Source organism: Lacerta agilis, chromosome 4, assembly GCF_009819535.1.
Source record: "Lacerta agilis isolate rLacAgi1 chromosome 4, rLacAgi1.pri, whole genome shotgun sequence".
In the NCBI taxonomy this organism is placed as follows: Eukaryota; Metazoa; Chordata; class Lepidosauria; order Squamata; family Lacertidae; genus Lacerta; species Lacerta agilis.
In genome coordinates, this window is record NC_046315.1 from 7,174,059 (window position 1) to 7,191,863 (window position 17,805).

Below are 17,805 nucleotides of genomic sequence, written 5' to 3' on the forward strand. Positions count from 1 at the left end.
TGATCTTTTTTTGATGTTGAGCTGCAGACCATATTTTGCGCTTTCCTCTTTCACCCTTATTAAAAGGTTCTTTAATTCCTCCTCACTTTCTGCCATCAAGGTTGTGTCATCAGTATATCTGAGGTTGTTGGTATTTCTTACCTTGCCTCTAAAAAGTCTCCAGATTTCGCAGTGCTGTTCTCCAACCAAAATAATGTACGCAAAAGATGTATATATTAGGGAAACGTTGTTGTTTATTTATTTATTAAATTTGCCTACCTCCCTCCCATCTGAAGATCACAGGGCGGTGCACAACATGAAAATACAAAATGAAAGCACAAAACACGTAATTAAACAAAAGCAAAACAAACCAGTAACCCCCCCCCCTCCGACAGACTCATTTAAAAGGCCGTAGAATGTTAGGTGCATAAAATGTTAATGGAAATAACATAGAAAACTGCATTAGATTAGGGCAATTTGCTTGCAAAAATGTGCACATTCATGAAAACTGCATGCAAAAATATGCCTACTGGGATGAATTTGCAGAATTCTCTCTCTCACACACAAATATTAATTTATTTTAAAAAATGGTTATAGAGGTTTCTGCAAAATAGAATGTTAACAAACAAGATCTGGTGACAATATACATAGTCCACATACAATGATAGACCACTACCAAAGAAATACAGACATAAAATACGGTAACACCAAAATAAATAAACGAAAGGTACGTGAGTGCATGGAAGGTAGTAACTGGAACTATTTATAACATAGACACCTAATGGTTAAACAAGACAAAGTAATAATAATAATAATAATAATAATAATAATTTATTTGTACCCCGCCCATCTGGCTGGGTTTCCCCGGCCACTCTGGGCATCTTCCAACAAAGATTAAAAATACATTAAAATGTCACACATTAAAAACTTCCCCAAACAGTAGTAAAAAACAAGAAGCCTTTTTACTGGGCTTTGTAAACCAAGAAATTTCAAGAGAAGATAGAATAGTCTTTATGTACGCCGCAACAGCAGCAAGGATTTTACTGGCAAAGAATTGGAAGACAGAAGAAATACTTTCGATTCAAGACTGGCAGATGAAAATGATGGACTATATGGAGCTCACTGAACTGACCGTGAAAATCCGAAACCAGATGGACGACGCGGTGGAGAAAGATTGGACTAAAGTTAAAGTATATTTGAAAAAATATGCCAAAATAAGTATTTAAATGCAGACAGGTAGAAATAGGTAGGCTCCAGATATAGAAGTTAGATTAGATTTAGTAATAGAGGAAGTAATGATGAGGCAGTTAAAATAAGGTAAGTTGATTAGAGTTTTAAGTCAGAATATAAAAAGGTAAGGAAATTACTGAAGATGATTTACAAGGAAAGCAGCCAAAGAGGATGAGAGGAAGTCAACCTACAATGTTATATAGAAGATTAGATAGGTTTAAATAGGTATTTTTGTTCTTTGTTTGGTCATATTGTTTTTTATTGTTTCTCTTTTGTGTATGTAGTTTTTGTGTAGTGTTTTTGGTATGTGTTATGTTAAAAATCAATAACATTTTTTATGGGGGGGAACTTCCCTAAACAGGGCTGCCTTGTTACAAAACATCAACCCTATTATATTATATCGGCCATATTCATTCATAGGCTGAGAGGGTCCTTGGACACGTCCCCCCGAACAAATGTATGAATGAATTTTTCACGAGCAATTTCACCAATCGCTGCAGAAACTGGAAGGACAGAACTGGAGAGAAACGGAGAGAACCCAGACTGACAGATTCCCCCCATCCCTAACCATGCTATTCACCAGGGGTCAGCAACCTTTTTCAGCAGGGGGCCGGTCCACCATCCATCAGACCATGTGGGGGGCCGGACTATATTTTGAAAAAAAATATATGAAGGAATTCCTATGCCCTCCCCAAATAACCCAGAGATGCATTTTAAATAAAAGGACACGTTCTACTCATGTAGAAACACGCCGATTCCTGGACCATCCACGGGCCGGAATGAGAAGGCGATTGGGCCGCATCCGGACCCCGGGTCTTAGTTTGGGGACCCCTGCTGTTCATTCTTTGTTCATCAGTCTCTGGAAAAGTCTTTGCTAAAACTGGAATTGCTCTAAGCAAGTTGGAGGCGAGAGTTGGCAGCCGGGTCCTTCTCATCACCCCACGCAGAGCTGTCCATCACTCAGGACAAATGTCCCATTTGTTCAGTTTTGAAGCCGGCCTCGGGCAGAAAGAGGGTCTGCGTGTTCTCTTTGGAGACAGGGCTTTCTGTTCCTTACAAATGCCCAGGGAAGATAGAATTCTGGAGTGGCGGTGGCGGGGGGAGAGAGAACAAAGAGCCTTTTGTGGCGCTTTTTAAAAAAAACACCCAAATGAGCAAATTTATTGTGGCAAGAGCTTTCGTAGGCTCCCTTCTTCAGCTGTGTGAAAGCTTGCGCCGTAATAAATCCATTCCGCCAGACTCTTTGTGTTTGTTTTCCTTGCTGCAAGAGACTAAAATGGCAGCAGGGCTCCAGAGGAAGGACTTTTCCCGGGTGTGGGTCACACAGATCTACAGACATTGCTTGAGTTCTCTGCCTCTGACTGCTGCACATTTGTGTGAAGTGACTCTCACCATCCTTTCCCCTTGGACACTGGGAATACACACACACACACACACACACACACACACACACACACACTCTACCTGGAGAAAAGACTGAGAGGTGATATGATGTTGTTTAGTCGTGTCCGACTCTTCGTGACCCCATGGACCACAGCACACCAGGCACTCCTGTCTTCCACTGCCTCCCACAGTTTGGTCAGACTCATCTTAGTAGCTTTGAGAACACTGTCCAACCATCTCATCCTCTGTCGTCCCCTTCTCCTTGTGCCCTCCATCTTTCCCAACATCAGGGTCTTTTCCAGGGTGTCTTCTCTTCTCACGAGGTGGCCAAAGTATTGGAGCCTCAGCTTCAGGATCTGTCCTTCCAGTGAGCACTCAGGGCTGATTTCCTTCAGAATGGATAGGTTTGATCTTCTTGCAGTCCATGGGACTCTCAAGAGTCTCCTCCAGCACCATAATTCAAAAGCATCAATTCTTCGGCGATCAGCCTTCTTGATGGTCCAGCTCTCACTTCCATACATCACCACTGGGGAAACCATAGCTTTAACTATACGGACCTTTGTCGGCAAGGTGATATCTCTGCTTTTTAAGATGCTGCCTAGGTTTCTCATTGCTTTTCTCCCAAGAAGCAGGCGTCTTCTAATTTCGTGACTGCTGTCACCATCTGCAGTGATCATGGAACCCAAGAAAGCAAAATCTCTCACTGCCTCCATTTCTTCCCCTTCTATTTGCGAAGAGGTGATATGTTAACCGTTTTCAAATATCTGAAGGGCTGTCCCATGGACGATGGAGCGAGCTTGTTTTCCGCTGCAGGGAGGACCCAAACCAATGGGTTCAGATTGCAGAAAAGAAGATTCCAGCTAAACATTTGGAAGAACCTTCTGATGGGAATAGCTGTTCCACAGTGGAATGGATTACCTTGGAAAACGCTGGGCTGCCCTTCATTGCAGGTTTTTAAATAGAGTTTGGGTGGTCAAGGATTCTTCAGCTGTGGTCCTTGCTTTGCAAAGGGGTTGGGCTAGATGACCCTCGGGACCCCTACATTTCCGCGATATTATGATTCTACCTTTAGGTCAGCGATGGGGAACCTCTGGCGCTTCAGATGTTGCTGGACTACAACTCCCATCATCCTTGGCAGGTGCCTCTCTCCAAAGGCAGAGGGAACAAGGTCAGGGCTGTGGCAGAGCTTCAAGTTTCTCGACTTTACTTATACATGGGCATTCACACCTTCCTCCTTTCTCAAGACCATTAAAACGATGGCCCTATGATCCAGATTTGTCCTCACCTCCTATTACCTGCAGAAATGAAAGCGTGTTTGATCCCCCGGATCAGGCCTAGGTTAAACTCTGGCCCTCCAGATATTTGGGACTACAATTCCCATCATCCTTGACCACTGGTCCTGTTAGCTAGGGATGATGGGAATTGTAGTCCCAAAACATCTGGAGGGCCGGAGTTTGCCTAGGCCTGCCCCAGATGTTCTGCCCCCCAGCTAATAGCAGCTCCGGGAGTGTGGGGACAAGGGAGGAGAAATCAGGACCCACAGCAGAGGATGCAGAGCATCAAATCTCCTCTGCACATCCAAATTAGGCTGCTTTTGCAAAAATAAAACTATGCTGGGAGCTCTGAGAAAGAACGCAGCTTGGCCCTAACGTCTGTCGTCCTTGAGACAATTACAGCTAGTGAAGGAACTTTGGATACATCTAGTTATTATGTGGTTATTCCAAAGGAACCACAAGAAATGCTCTTAAAATATTCTCTCTCCCTCTCTCTCTCTCTCTCTCTCTCTCTCTCTCTCTCTCTCTCTCTCTCTCAAATTTAACTTTGACTTTCTCCCAGGAAAGCCTATAGAGCAGAGCTTGCTGATAATCTTGGGTGAAATCTCTAGCCATGGTTGCTGTGAGTTGTCGTTCAGCAACATCTTGAGGGCCAAGTGTTCCCCATAGCTGATACAGTTGCCTGCATTTTTGGATTCTTCTTCGGAGTGTGGCTGTGGACTCTCTGTGGGGTGTGCAGCAATGGGAGGCAGTGTGGTGTAATGGTTAGAGCATTGGACTATGACCTGGGACAACGGAGGAAGTCAAAGAGAGAGAGATGGCTGTGTGCCTTGTCCTTTAGTTACCTGGACAGGTATGGTCACGGCCAGTAATGCGAGATGAGCGCCGCAACCCCAGAGTCGTCCGCGACTGGACCTAATGGCCAGGGGTCCCCTTTACCTGATTGTATTTCTGTTCAACAAGTACTTTGATAAAATACATATTTTGTTATGTGCAAATGGCTTTAGATACCTGTTAGGTCCATAAATTACCATATAGCGTATATTCAACTCAAAAAACCCCCGACAATTTCTTGTTGACAAAGGACAGCTGGACATATAAAGGACCCCATTACCTTCAGTAGCCTGGGGCCTCATCAAACCTAAATCCGGCCCTGGGGATGTGTGTAGAAGAAGAAGAAGAAGAAGAGTTTGGATTTGATATCCCGCTTTTCACTACCCGAAGGAGTCTCAAAGTGGCTAACATTCTCCTTTCCCTTCCTCCCCCACAACAAACACTATATTAGAAGGCATGTTCTCAAAAATGCTGATGAATTTCCTGGTGGATTTTCAAAAATAATTTACAGTCTGATGCGTCGAATGGAATTTAAGACTGAAAAAAATGAGAAACCCAAGACTGACTGATTCGCCCAGCGCTCATTCCCATGGAGTGATCTACCAGCCATGACCTCTATGCTCTGTCTCCACAGTTGGAGGAAACAATGCTTCTGAAAGCCAGTTGCTGGAGATCACGAGAGGGGAGAGGAGCTCTTGTGTTCGAATCCTGCTTGCAGGCTTTCCCATTGCAGCATCTGCCTGCCCACTGTGGGAACAGGATGCTGGACTAGACGAGTCGCCGGCCTGGTCCAGCAGAAGAAGAGAAGAAGAGTTTGGATTTGATATCCCGCTTTATCACTACCCGAAGGAGTCTCAAAGTGGCTGACATTCCCCCATTCCTTCCTCCCCCACAACAAACACTCTGTGAGGTGAGTGGGGCTGAGAGACTTCAGAGAAGGGTGACTAGCCCAGCAGCTGCATGTGGAGGAGTGGGGAAGCGAACCCGGTTCACCAGATTACAAGTCCACGGCTCTTAACCACTACACTACACTGGCTCTTCTTATGGAATGCTTTGATGGTGTTTCCTGCTTGGCAGGGGGTTGGACTGGATGGCCCTTGTGGTCTCTTCCAACTCTAGGATTCTATGATTCTATGTTCAGGAAGCATCTTGCTGCTCTCTGCTGGCGACAGAATCCTGCCAGCACCTCCCGCCTGATCCAGAGAGGCGATTCTTGCGTCCTTACGATCTTCAGAACGGGATCAGATATCACAGAGCTGAGCCCAAGCATGCCACTAAGTGACACATCGCCGGGGCAGGAGGTCAAACGCAGGGCGCGCCGGGGCTCTCTCCACCCCACCCCAGGGCCTTTCCCCGGGGGACAAGGCTTGTGGCAAAAGGCAACAGGACCACACATCTTCTCCACTCTAATTTCTGAACAGCGCAGCTGAGCCTGTCATTCTTCAGCCACCGCAAGGAGGGAGAGAGACCTTTTGATACAACACAGCCACGGCCATGCTGCCAAGGCTGTGGTTATCTGACGGGATGTGGCTGTGCTCTTTGCTCAAGCAGAATCAAGCTCTATGTCTGGAGAGGCTCAATTTTCTCTTTTTTTTCCCTGCCCAGAAGGGGATGGAATGAAAGGAGAGAGGGCTAACTTCAAAGAATCCGTGTTTTTTCTTGGAGGTAGATGGTTTGCGAACTGTTTCTGTTTCTGCAGAGACCAAGGGCTGGTTGACGCAATCTGGGTTTTTCTTCTTTCTTTCTTTCTTTCTTTCTCTCTCTCTCTCCACAAAAGCACAGCCTATTTTCCTGGGGCAAGCGCTTGTGCAAACAAGCATTGTGCCTGGAAATGTGCAGTTGCAGGTACAACCCACAGCAGTTCCTGTGACTGCCTGTACAGGCCAGGAAATATATTGGCCCTCGGTTATATGCAGGCAAACAGAAGCAGTTCTTCACACGCTGCGTGTTGCCAATTTGTGCGATTCATTATCACAAGATCTGGTGACGCTCAGAAGCTCATGTCCACCCTAGATGTTATGCGAAAGCAAACATAGGAATAGAGAAAGCTGCCTTCTGCCGTCTCAGAACCTTAGTCCATCTACTTCAATAATGTCTGCACGGACCGGCAGTAGTTCTCCGGGATTTTTCGGGCAGGGATCTCCCCCAGCCCTACCCAGGGTAGCTGGGGAATAAAGTTAGTACCTTCCGCACGCCACTAGCGATGGGTGAGTCATTTGATTCAGTTCACTATTCAAGGCGAACCTCCCTAATTCTCACGTTTTTAAACAATACACGAATCGAACCATGGCCATTCTTCGAAATTCACACATCTCCAAATTTTGCGACGCAGTTCTCCAGCCCAGTGATGTGTACAAAATTGCATATAGCAGGGTAAGGAGTGCAGGTAAACACCCCCAAATTACATTATATTAGGGGGAAAGTGCTTTGCAAAAATAAAAATAAAAAATAAAAATGTGTAGATTAGCCCAAGTAGCATACAAACAAAAAAAAGTAAATTAGGTTAAATCCGCATTAAAATGCTGATTGGCCACTGTGTCCGGTTAGCCACTGTGAGAACAAGATGAAGGATTTATATGTGCCATGGGCCTGATCCTGCAGGGCTCTTCTTATGGCTTTGTTTGTTCTGAGTTGGTGTAGCTGCCTGGATACATGCCATAAACCTACCCAGAATGATCTCCTCTCCCCCATCAGAATCTGACATAAACCAGCCTGGTTCAAATGCTGCACTGGTACCATACACTGAGAGGGTGACATCTTGGCCCAGTGCCAGATTTACATATAAGCTAAACAAGCTATAGCTTAGGGCCCCACTCTCTTGGGGGCACCAAAAAAAAAAATCAAAGGGGGAAAAAACTGGATGTACATTTCCAAAATATAAGATAAAAAAACAAATAAAATAAAACCTACATACAGCAACAGTGTTTTGTGTTGTGTAGGCTCCTATGATGTAAGTCATGGGCCCCGCCTGCTAGCCTGCTCCCTAAAATATCACTGGTTTGTTCCTTTCTATACACAGGTAAAACTCAAAAAAATAGAATATCATGGAAAGGTTCATTTCTTTCAGTAATTCAACTTAAGAAGTGAAACTAATACAGGTGAAACTCGAAAAATTAGAATATTGTGGGAAAGCCCATTTATGTAAGCAATTGTTTTCATTAGCTACTGGAGTTTAATATATGAGATAGACTCATGACATGCAAAGCGAGATATGTCAAGCTTTTGCTTGTTATAATTGTGATGATTATGGCGTACAGCTGATGAAAACCCCAGATTAACTATTTCAACTTTGGGGTTATCATCAGCTGTACGCCACAATCATCACAAAGGCTTGACATATCTCTCTTTGCATGCCATGAGTCTGTCTCATATATTAAACTCCAGTAGCTAATGAAAACAATTGCTTGCATAAATGGACTTTTCCACAATATTCTAATTTTTTGAGTTTCACCAGTATAGGGTGCCTACATTCTGCATCGACTGGTTGCATGGCAACATGGGCAAATGGCTTGAGATACCTATTAGGTCCATAAATTACCATATAACATATATTCAACACAAAAAACAGGGACGATTTGTTGTTGACAAAGGACAGCTGGACATATAAAGGGCCCCATTACCTTCAGTACCTTAGGGCCTCATCAAACCTAAATCCGGCCCTATCTTGGCCTGACATCATCAGGGCTGTATCTAACACACACACACACACACACACACACGAATAGTATATTTGTCACCCTCAAAGAAAAGGGAAGCGACACCCACCACTGCCTGCTCTGCCTCTTTGTGTTCATAGCTGAGGTGCAAAGGGAAAACGATAATACTGCTATCAGTGTGCCAGAGGCCATGGAGTTTGGACCTGCTGGAGCTTGGGCCAGAGATGTTGTTGGGGTGTCGCCCAGGAACCCCGAGTCCCTGGTCTTTTGCACCAGGCCGTAAATCTCCTCCTCTTCCTCATCCTTAAAAACAAAAACAAAAAATAGGGCAATAACCAACTAAGCATATTTGCCAGTGCAGAAATCAGCCCTGAGTGTCCACTGGAAGGACAGATCCTGAAGCTGAGGCTCCAATACTTCGGCCACCTCATGAGAAGAGAAGACTCCCTGGAAAAGACCCTGATGTTGGGAAGGATGGAGGGCACAAGGAGAAGGGGACGGCAGAGGACGAGATGGTTGGACAGTGTTCTCGAAGCTACCAACATGAGTTTGGCCAAACTGTGAGAGGCAGTGAAAGATTGGCAGGCCTGGCGTGCTCTGGTCCATGGGGTCACAAAGAGTTGGACACGACTAAACGACTAAACAACAATAACAAGCTTTTAGCAGCACAATGGAATTTCCCTGCCCTCTCCTCTCCCCACACATCTCCTGTGTGCCCCATAAAACTGGGGTTATGGGGTGCAGGGGGGTGTCACAGGGTGAGAGGGAAGTTCACAGAAGTTACATCATGCAACCAAAACTAATTGCACAAACATAACTGTTTGGTTGGCTATGGCCATAAAATGTCGAAGCGATGATTCTTCAACATAAACTTTGTTGGGCTGGTCATGTTGTGCAGATGCCAGATTATCGTCTCCCAAAGCAACTACTCTATTCCAAACTTAAAAATGGAAAGCTTAATGCCGGTGGTCAACAAAAGAGGTTAAAAGACTCTCTCTCAAGAGAAATCTTTTAAAAATGTAGCATAAACACAGACAACTGGGAAACACTGGCCTGCGAGTGCTCCAATTGGAGAACAGCCTTTACCAAAGGCGTCATGGGCTTTGAAGACACTCGAACTCAGGACGCAAGGGAGAAACGTGCTAAGAGGAAGGCACGCTTGGCAAACCCTCACCGTGATCAACTCCCGCCCGGAAACTTATGTCCCCACTGTGGAAGGACGTGTGGATCCAGAATTGGCTTCTACAGTCACTTACAGACTCACTGTTAAGACCATGTTCATGGAAGATAATCGTACTCAGCCATGACTAAGGAAGAAAGAAGAATATTTTCCTTTGCTCACAAGTCAGCTTTCCCTCCAAAGGCTAGCCAAAGTTTGCATTTCTACCAATGAATTATTAGCACATGCAACTTTTGTGCAAATTAGTTTCATCTTAAAGGAAATGATCTTAGAGGAGATTCTGACTAAACATCAGGAAGAACTTTCTGGTGGTAAGAGCTGTTTGACAGTGGGATGGTCTCCCCCGAGGGATGGTGGACTCTCCTTCCTTGGAGGTTTTTAAGTAGAGGTTAGATGCCTATCTGTCATGGATGTTTTAGCTGAGATTCCTGCCTTGCAGTGGGTTGGACTAGATGACCCTTGGGGGTCCCTTCCAACTCTACAATCCTACGATTCACTTCTTCACATTGCTACATCAGTTTGTAGTTTGGTTTTGTTTATTTAAAAAGTCCCCATGAAAATTTGTCCGTATTTGTCAGCGTTTCACCTACTATACAAAATTCATATGTGACTTCCCCTGATACACACATTTTTTGCAAAGCAGATTTCCTTGATGGAACATATTTTTGCATGTTGTTTTCACCAGCTATGCAGCAATATGGACACTTTTACCCTAGTGCATGCATTCTGGTACACATCACTTGGCTGGAGAATTTTATCGCAAAATTCAGAGAAGCATACATTTCCAGATACGGCTGTGTTTTGGTTTGTTTATTGTTCCAGAAAGTGTGAGTTGGTTAGACCCATCTCTAAGTGTGACCTGAATTGAAGTCTACACTGTCACTGTTGGGAATGCATAAGTGGCTGCAGCAGATTCCTGCCTTGCAGTGGGTTGGACTAGATGACCCTTGGGGGTCCCTTCCAACTCTACCATTCTATGATTCTATGCTCCTGTCTCCACAAAGAGAGCTGAAGATGGCCCAGATTCTTTCCAATTCTGCACGACTTGCTGTTGACCTACCACAAGCAAGAGTGCAATTGTCAAGGAGAAGTGGGGAACTTTGTATTACTCACCCCAGATTCTGCTTGCTTCAAATGTTGGTGGGAAAACCCACGACAGATTTCGAAGTCCTGGGCCTGTGCCTCTGAAATTGGATGGTGAGCAAAAGGATGAGTGGTTTGCTCTGCAAGGAGAACTTTCTCCTTTTCCCTTTCCCCCCTTTCCAGAAGTTCAGGTTGCTCAGAGAACAGCCTGCAAGCTCAGGGAACAAGCTGACCAAACAGGAAGGGGAGGCTGATTTGGGGATCATGGCCGTGAAGGTTGTTCGAGGTTTATTGACATGAGTCAAGATCTGCTTGTCTTAACCAGCTTCTTATTTCCCAACAGTGATGAGTATGTATCTGCCACAGTGGTCCTTGAATTCTGGTGGCAGCAACCAGCACTCTGATACTAAGACCCTCGTGGTAGAGACACTGGAACTACAGGCCACATGAAAACATCCAAGACCTTCAGCTTAAGTCAGCCTGCAGGCTCAGACCAACGGCCCATCTAGTTCATCGTCACGTTCTCAACATGCCCGTATGAAACCCACAAACAGGTCCTGAGCATGTAATAGTAATAATAATAATAACAACAACAACAACAACAATAATAATATATTTATATCCCACACATCTGGCTGGGTTTCCCCAGCCACTCTGGGCGGCTTCCAACAGAATATTAAAAACAATAAAACAGCAAACATTAAAAACTAAACAGGGTTGCCTTCAGATGTCATGCACACAAAAGCATTTGGAGGGCACCGGGTTGGGGAAGCCTGCTTTAAGATTCCAGGCAATGGCTGAGACCACCTGGGGATTTAGCTGGCGATTCCAAGGAGACTGAAGCTGAGACTTTGCTGGGCATCCATTCTGCCGCTAAGATACTCCTGTGCCTTCCAGTCGAAGCTCCCCACGTGCTCCTTCAACATCTGGGCTGCATGTGGGATCTTGGTTTCACGCCCCGGGGACTCGCTGTGAGCTAACAAGCGAGGCCGTCCAAAACCAACATTAGGGAACAGCCGCAAGCGACTCAGAGAGACTTCATTCACAAAAGCACGCACTGCGCCTAGCTCAACTTCCTCTCGGCTTCCTTGCAAAGCTTGGATTTCGGCATCTTTGCAAACTCGGACCATGATTAAGATCGCTCTGGTTTGTGAGTGCCACTCCTCTCTGCCCCACTGCCAAGTTGCTCCTCCAAATTCATTCTTCTGCTGTTGGAGGCCAATAATCCTGGACAAGCCCTGGAGATAAAGTAGGACGTTAACGTCCAAGGGCGCTGCTATTCTGCCAAGCTTTCGACGAAACTCGGGGGAAAAGGGGGGGGGCTTTCTGGCAACGGTGCAAGCAGGGTCTGTTATGGTTTCAAATGGTATAGGGGTCCGCGTGGTCAGATTCCTGCATTGTATGGGGTTGGACTAGATGACTTTTGGGGGTCCCACAAGCTCTATGATCCTATGGTTCTATGATAGAATTCTCCGTGAAATCGGTTCCAGGGAACCTTGCGCTGGCTGTGATTCGAGGCGATTTGGTGCACTAAGGAAACTGTTATGTACTGAGTTGAATAGGATCCAAAATGCAGCAGTCTGATTGGTCCTAGAACAATAGGATTGAGATTGCAGCAGTCTGATTGGTCTGCAGGAGCCACCCAATCCAGCTCCAGGTGGAAGTGAATCCGCACTCTGATTGGCATACAGGAGTATCCCAGAATTAGCCAATCACGTGGGGCCCATTGTGTAAATAGTGTATATAAAGCAAACGTTTTGGGGGAACTGCATTCCTCACTACTATGAGCTGAATAAAGAGCATGAAATTCACACTTGACTCCGAGTATATTTCAGAAACAGTTTCTTGCAGAATGAAAATATAGTTGTTTTATACAGAAGATTTGTCCAAGTTCGTCTTTGAACGTTGAAAAAGAAACCCAATGCCGCAAAACTCTTTCTGTTATTTACTTCTCATTTTCCTGCCGGAATGGTTTTGTCGCTTTTTGGTGCTGCCACCAAGTGGCATGCCTGTGTTTCAACACCCTAAATTTAAGAATATAGGTACCTAAATATACTCGTGAGCATTCTGAGTTGGATGAATAGGTCTCTGCCCAAGGTACCCATTTTGTATCACTTCAAAACTCATCTTACTTTTGCAACTGTTTTAGCTTTTTTAAAGTTATATTTTGCACAAAGCTTTGGGAGCTGAGCAGAAGGCAATGGACAAATAACCACAGCAATGAACTGTGAACAATGGTATTTTACATCACTTTGGATTTGATTGCTGCTGCGGCGGGTTCTTTTTGACGTTTCTAACGAATGTCAGCTTGTGTGTGCGAATGGGAGGTTTGGAACGTTGTCGAGACAAACTGTGCATGGATGTGGATGGATGAATGGAGACTGGCGGATATTTGTGAATGGATGGAACTCGTGGAAGTTGTCAGGCTGAGGTTTGAGAATGAAATCACCGGGCTGAAGCCAGTGAAGGGGCTTGGGTGGTGCTGCCAAATGGTAACCATGCTTCTCATTGTCTCTGCTCCCCCCCCCCGCTCCCCCCCCAACCGAGGGTGTCTGAAACTGGTGGGGTTTTTCTCAAGACCACTCCTGAAAGCACTAAAGAGAGCTGCCACGTCGAAGCAAAACAATATATGTTTCCAAACAGATGTCTTTCCGAGTACAGTGGAACCTCGGTTTATGAACTTAATCCATTCCAGAAGTCTGTTCTTAAACCGAAACTGTTCTTAAACCGAGGTGTGCTTTCCCTAATGAGGCCTCCCGCCACCGGGGCCCTTCCACCGTTTGGCTTCCATTCTTAGACCGAGGTAAAGTTCGCAAACCGGGACGCTACTTCTGGTTTTGCGGAGTTCGTAAACCGAATCGTTCATAAACAGGACTGTTCTTAAACCGAGGTACCACTGTACATCTAGCTATAGTGTCTATCCTATCTCTTTCTTCAAAGACAGATAATGGAGGATCTCTTTCCATATGAACCTACCCAGACCCTGAGATAATCTTCTGAGGCCCTCCTTTGTGTGCCTCCTCCTCGAGAGGTGCGGAGGGTGGCAACACGAGAACAGGGCCTTCTCTGCAGTGGCTCCCCGTCTCTGGAATGCTCTCGCCAGGGAAGTTCGCCTGGCGCCTTCATTATAAACCTTTAGGCGCCAGGCAAAAAGGTCCCTTTTTAACCAGGCCTTTGGTTGACCTGATCAACATCCTATACCCTTTTTAAATGTGGCTCTTTTCTGGGAGGGGGGGGTGTTATCAGGTTGTTGTTTTTAATAATAATAAATAATAATAATATTTATTATTTGTACCCCGCCCATCTGGCTGGATTTCCCCAGCCACTCTGGGCGGCTTCCAAAAAAAAAAAATCAAATACATTAAAATATCACACATTAAAAGCTTCCTTAAACAGGAATTATTCTGCTTATACATGTTGTGATCTTTCCTGTGAACCGCCCTGTGACCTCCGGGTATAGGGCAGTATATAAATTCAATAATAATAATAATAATAATAATAATAATAATAATAATAATAATATATTTTAAAAATCTGAGCCTTATGGTGTCCTCCCTGCCCCATATCAGGACACACAAAGGGGGGGGGCCTGGCTGAGAAATAATCAATTCATTAATCAATTCATTAATTCATTAATTCATTAATCGCTGCTGAGGTGTCCCACAATTGTCAGTCCCCGGAAGATGGTGTTGATGCCTCTCCAGCTGCTGCCATTGGCCGGGGACCACCTTGTGATGTCACAAAACAACATGGCGGCTGAGGGCAAAGAAGCTCCTCCCCCTGTGACATCACTGTCTCAGGCTTGGGCCCTGAAATCTCTGGTTCTGGGAGTGGCTGGTTTAGACGAAGATGATGGAATATGCTGAACTTGCAAAACTGACTGGCAGGGTCCGAAACCAGGATGAATCAAAATTCCAAAGGGACCGGAGTCAATTTGTGGAATATATAAGATCTAACCGTGGAAGTTTGAAGACACTAGCGGGATTGGAATGACCCTACGACATTGTTGGAAGGATTAAAGCAAGAAACTGCGTGATAAGATTGGACTAGAAAACCTGCTGATGTGACGGAGGGAAGTCATAGCTCGGCAGAGCGAGGATTTGTGTGTATTTGTATGTTTATGATTTGTTTAATTTAATTGGAAAATTTAATAAAAAAGAAAAAAAGAAAGAAAAGAAAGAAATCTCAGGTTCTGGGGTGCTCCCAACCTGACAACCCTAACCCAGGGCTGGATTTAGGTTCGATGAGACCCTCAGCTACTGAAGGGAATGGGGCCCTTTATATGTCCAGCTGTCCTTTGTCAATAACAAATGGTCGCTGTTTTTTGTGTAGAATATATGCTATATGGTAATTTATGGACCTAATCGGTATCTAAAGCCATTTGCACAAATTTGCCGTGCAACCAGTCCATGCAGAATGTCGGCACCCTATATATAGAAAGGAGCAAACCAGTGATATTTTAGGGAGCAGGCTAGCAGGCGGGGCCCATGACTTACATCACAGGAGCCTACACAACACAAACCACTGTTGCTGTATGTAGGTTTTATTTTATTTGTTTTTAATCTTATATTTTGGAAATGCACATCCAGGTTTTTTCCCCCTTTAATTTTTTTGGGGGCCCCCAAGAGAGTGGGGCCCTAAGCTATAGCTTGTTCAGCTTATACGTAAATCCGCCTGGTATAATACCAGCCGTCTGCCTGCTCAGGTGCAGAATGGGCGACTGGGTCGGAAGGCAGAGGAACGTTAGAATGGGCTGAAATTCAATGTAAGCAAAGGTCCCAGGAGGCAGAGTTGCAATGGAACTAGGTCTCGCCCAGACATTGTGACATGGTGTCTGGCCCTTCCCTATGGGCAGGGATGAATCTGGGTCAGCTCCAGAGAGGTGCGTCTGGGAGCTTTGCCAAGTGAGCACAGCGGTAAGCAGAGAAACATCTGCACGTTCTAGATGAGTGACATTCTTAGAGGCGTATGGTCTTGACTGGACGACAGAAGAGGCCGGCCTCTTTCTCACATTGTTATGTGATATGGCACACTAGGGGAAGAGTGAATTTGTCCGTTTTGGTCTCTCAGTTTTCCTAACCTACGTTCCGTTCTCCACATATCCACATGAGTTTGCGGCTTGCTTGTTTTTTAAATCCCTCGTGAAAATTCACCAGCATTTCAGTGTGAATTTCTTGCCATGGACTAATTTCTGTACGCGATTTCGCCTTACGTGCATTTTTTGCAAAGCAAAGTTATTTTCATTAACGCACGAATTTTTATGCACACTCTGTCCTAGTACACACATTCTTCTGCGCATTCCTTGACTGCAGGACTGCATTGCAAAATTCAGAAAAGTGCGGATTTCAAAGGTCAGCTGTGGTTTGCGTTGTGTAAAATGCATATACTAGTCAGAATGACCTACAGGAATTCATTATTAGAAGGGAAATTGCGTAGCAGAATTGTGCATATTAGGCAAACTTGCATTGAAACAAATGCCTGTTTGGAGAAATTTACATTAAAATGAAGTGTGTTTTCATGGGGACTTTAAAAAGAAAAAAGGTAACTGCTGTGGAAATGGGAAGAACTAAACTTAGAGGCTTTTGAGGGGGGGAAGTAAACTGTGGAAATTTCCCCTGTTAGGTTAACAATCAATGCCTCTTCTTCACAGGGAATTTTGAAAACTGTAGCTGAGGGGGATAGGGAGGTTTCCTAGACACCTCTCAGCACCCTTAACAAACTACAGTTCCCAGGGATTATTTGGGGGGAAGCCATGACTGTTTAAAGTGCTATTTAGTGCTTTTAATTTCTGGCATGAATGCCGCCTTGCTTGCATATAATGCCTCTATTAAAACACACCCTCAAAAGACATATAAAATCCTGGACACTGAGGTGCCCAGGAAATAGTCCATTTCTTCTTCTCTTGCTGAGCTGTCGAGACAGAGCAATCCAGGACAGCGCCAAAAAGACAGAGGGAGATTAGCGACGAAAATCTGCAAACTCCGGCTCAGCAAGTTGTATCCATCACGCCTCGGGTGACAGTTGCCTTGGAGAGAAACCCGGCGGCACAAACAGCAACACAACCTCCGAAATATATACTGGCACTGACCCAATGAGGAGGCAGCAGATCCAGGCTAGCCAATCAGCAACGGCGGACGGGAGAAGCGGAAGCTTGATGGACGCAGGCCGGGGGCTCCGGTTACGATCTGCTGTGGTTGCTATGGAGACGGTTGGCAGGCTTCGGCCTTCTGACCCAACAGGCCAATTTGGGGTTGGATGGGGGCTGCACGTTCCCACATCCCTCCTTCCTTGGTTCCTGTGTAAGATACAGCCTCTGCCATTGCCTTAAAAGCATGACACACACACACACCCGGGGTACCTCATTTTGGGCCGTGCAAAAGTGACGGCCAGTTTTTCTCCTTAGTGTATTCCCACACACACACCTCCGCAGCAAATTCCAGCCCGGACAGGATGTGTTGAAACTTCATTCACTCATGCCAAAGCAGTGATCTCTCAAAGACTGAAGGACATTGCTAGACAAGAGGACATTGCTTGTGTGAAACCAGGGATGTTTTGGGGGCAGCAGATCTTCCAGAATTCACCAGCCCCTTACCTGGTGGAAATCCAATATGTGGAATACCGCAGACTCCTCACAGCAGCAAGGTTAAACGTCCTGGAAACAGAGGTCTTGTTGGGAAGATACAAGGGAGTCCCATAGGCACTGAGAGTCTGTCCCCGTGCCTTGGGAATGGTTGAGTCAACCGAACACATTCTCCTGACCTGTCCATTTTATGTAGACCTTAGACAAAAACTGATAGCTCCACTCTTAGGCCACCTTAGCCTGGTAGATAGAGAATGTCAGGTTTCGTTTTTGGTGAATAATTTTACTGGTACCACAACCTTTGAGGTGGCCAAATTTCTTTTTTTGGCCCTTAAACGACATAAGGTTAAAATCGATAGTATCGATATGGGTCTTTATGTATAATCTACTTTTAGTGTTTGTTTTAGTGTAAACCCCTCTGAGTTGTCTCAGGTGTTTTAAAATTTGTATGGATAATGATTGTGTTCTGGCTGACGGTCGAATAAATTGTTGTTGTTGTTGAAACCTTGACTCTCCCCGTTGTGTTAGGCGGAAGAACTCGGCGTTTCCATCCACGCCAAACCCAGCTAATGGCATATTTGAGGCCCTGTGCCATCGATCTTACTA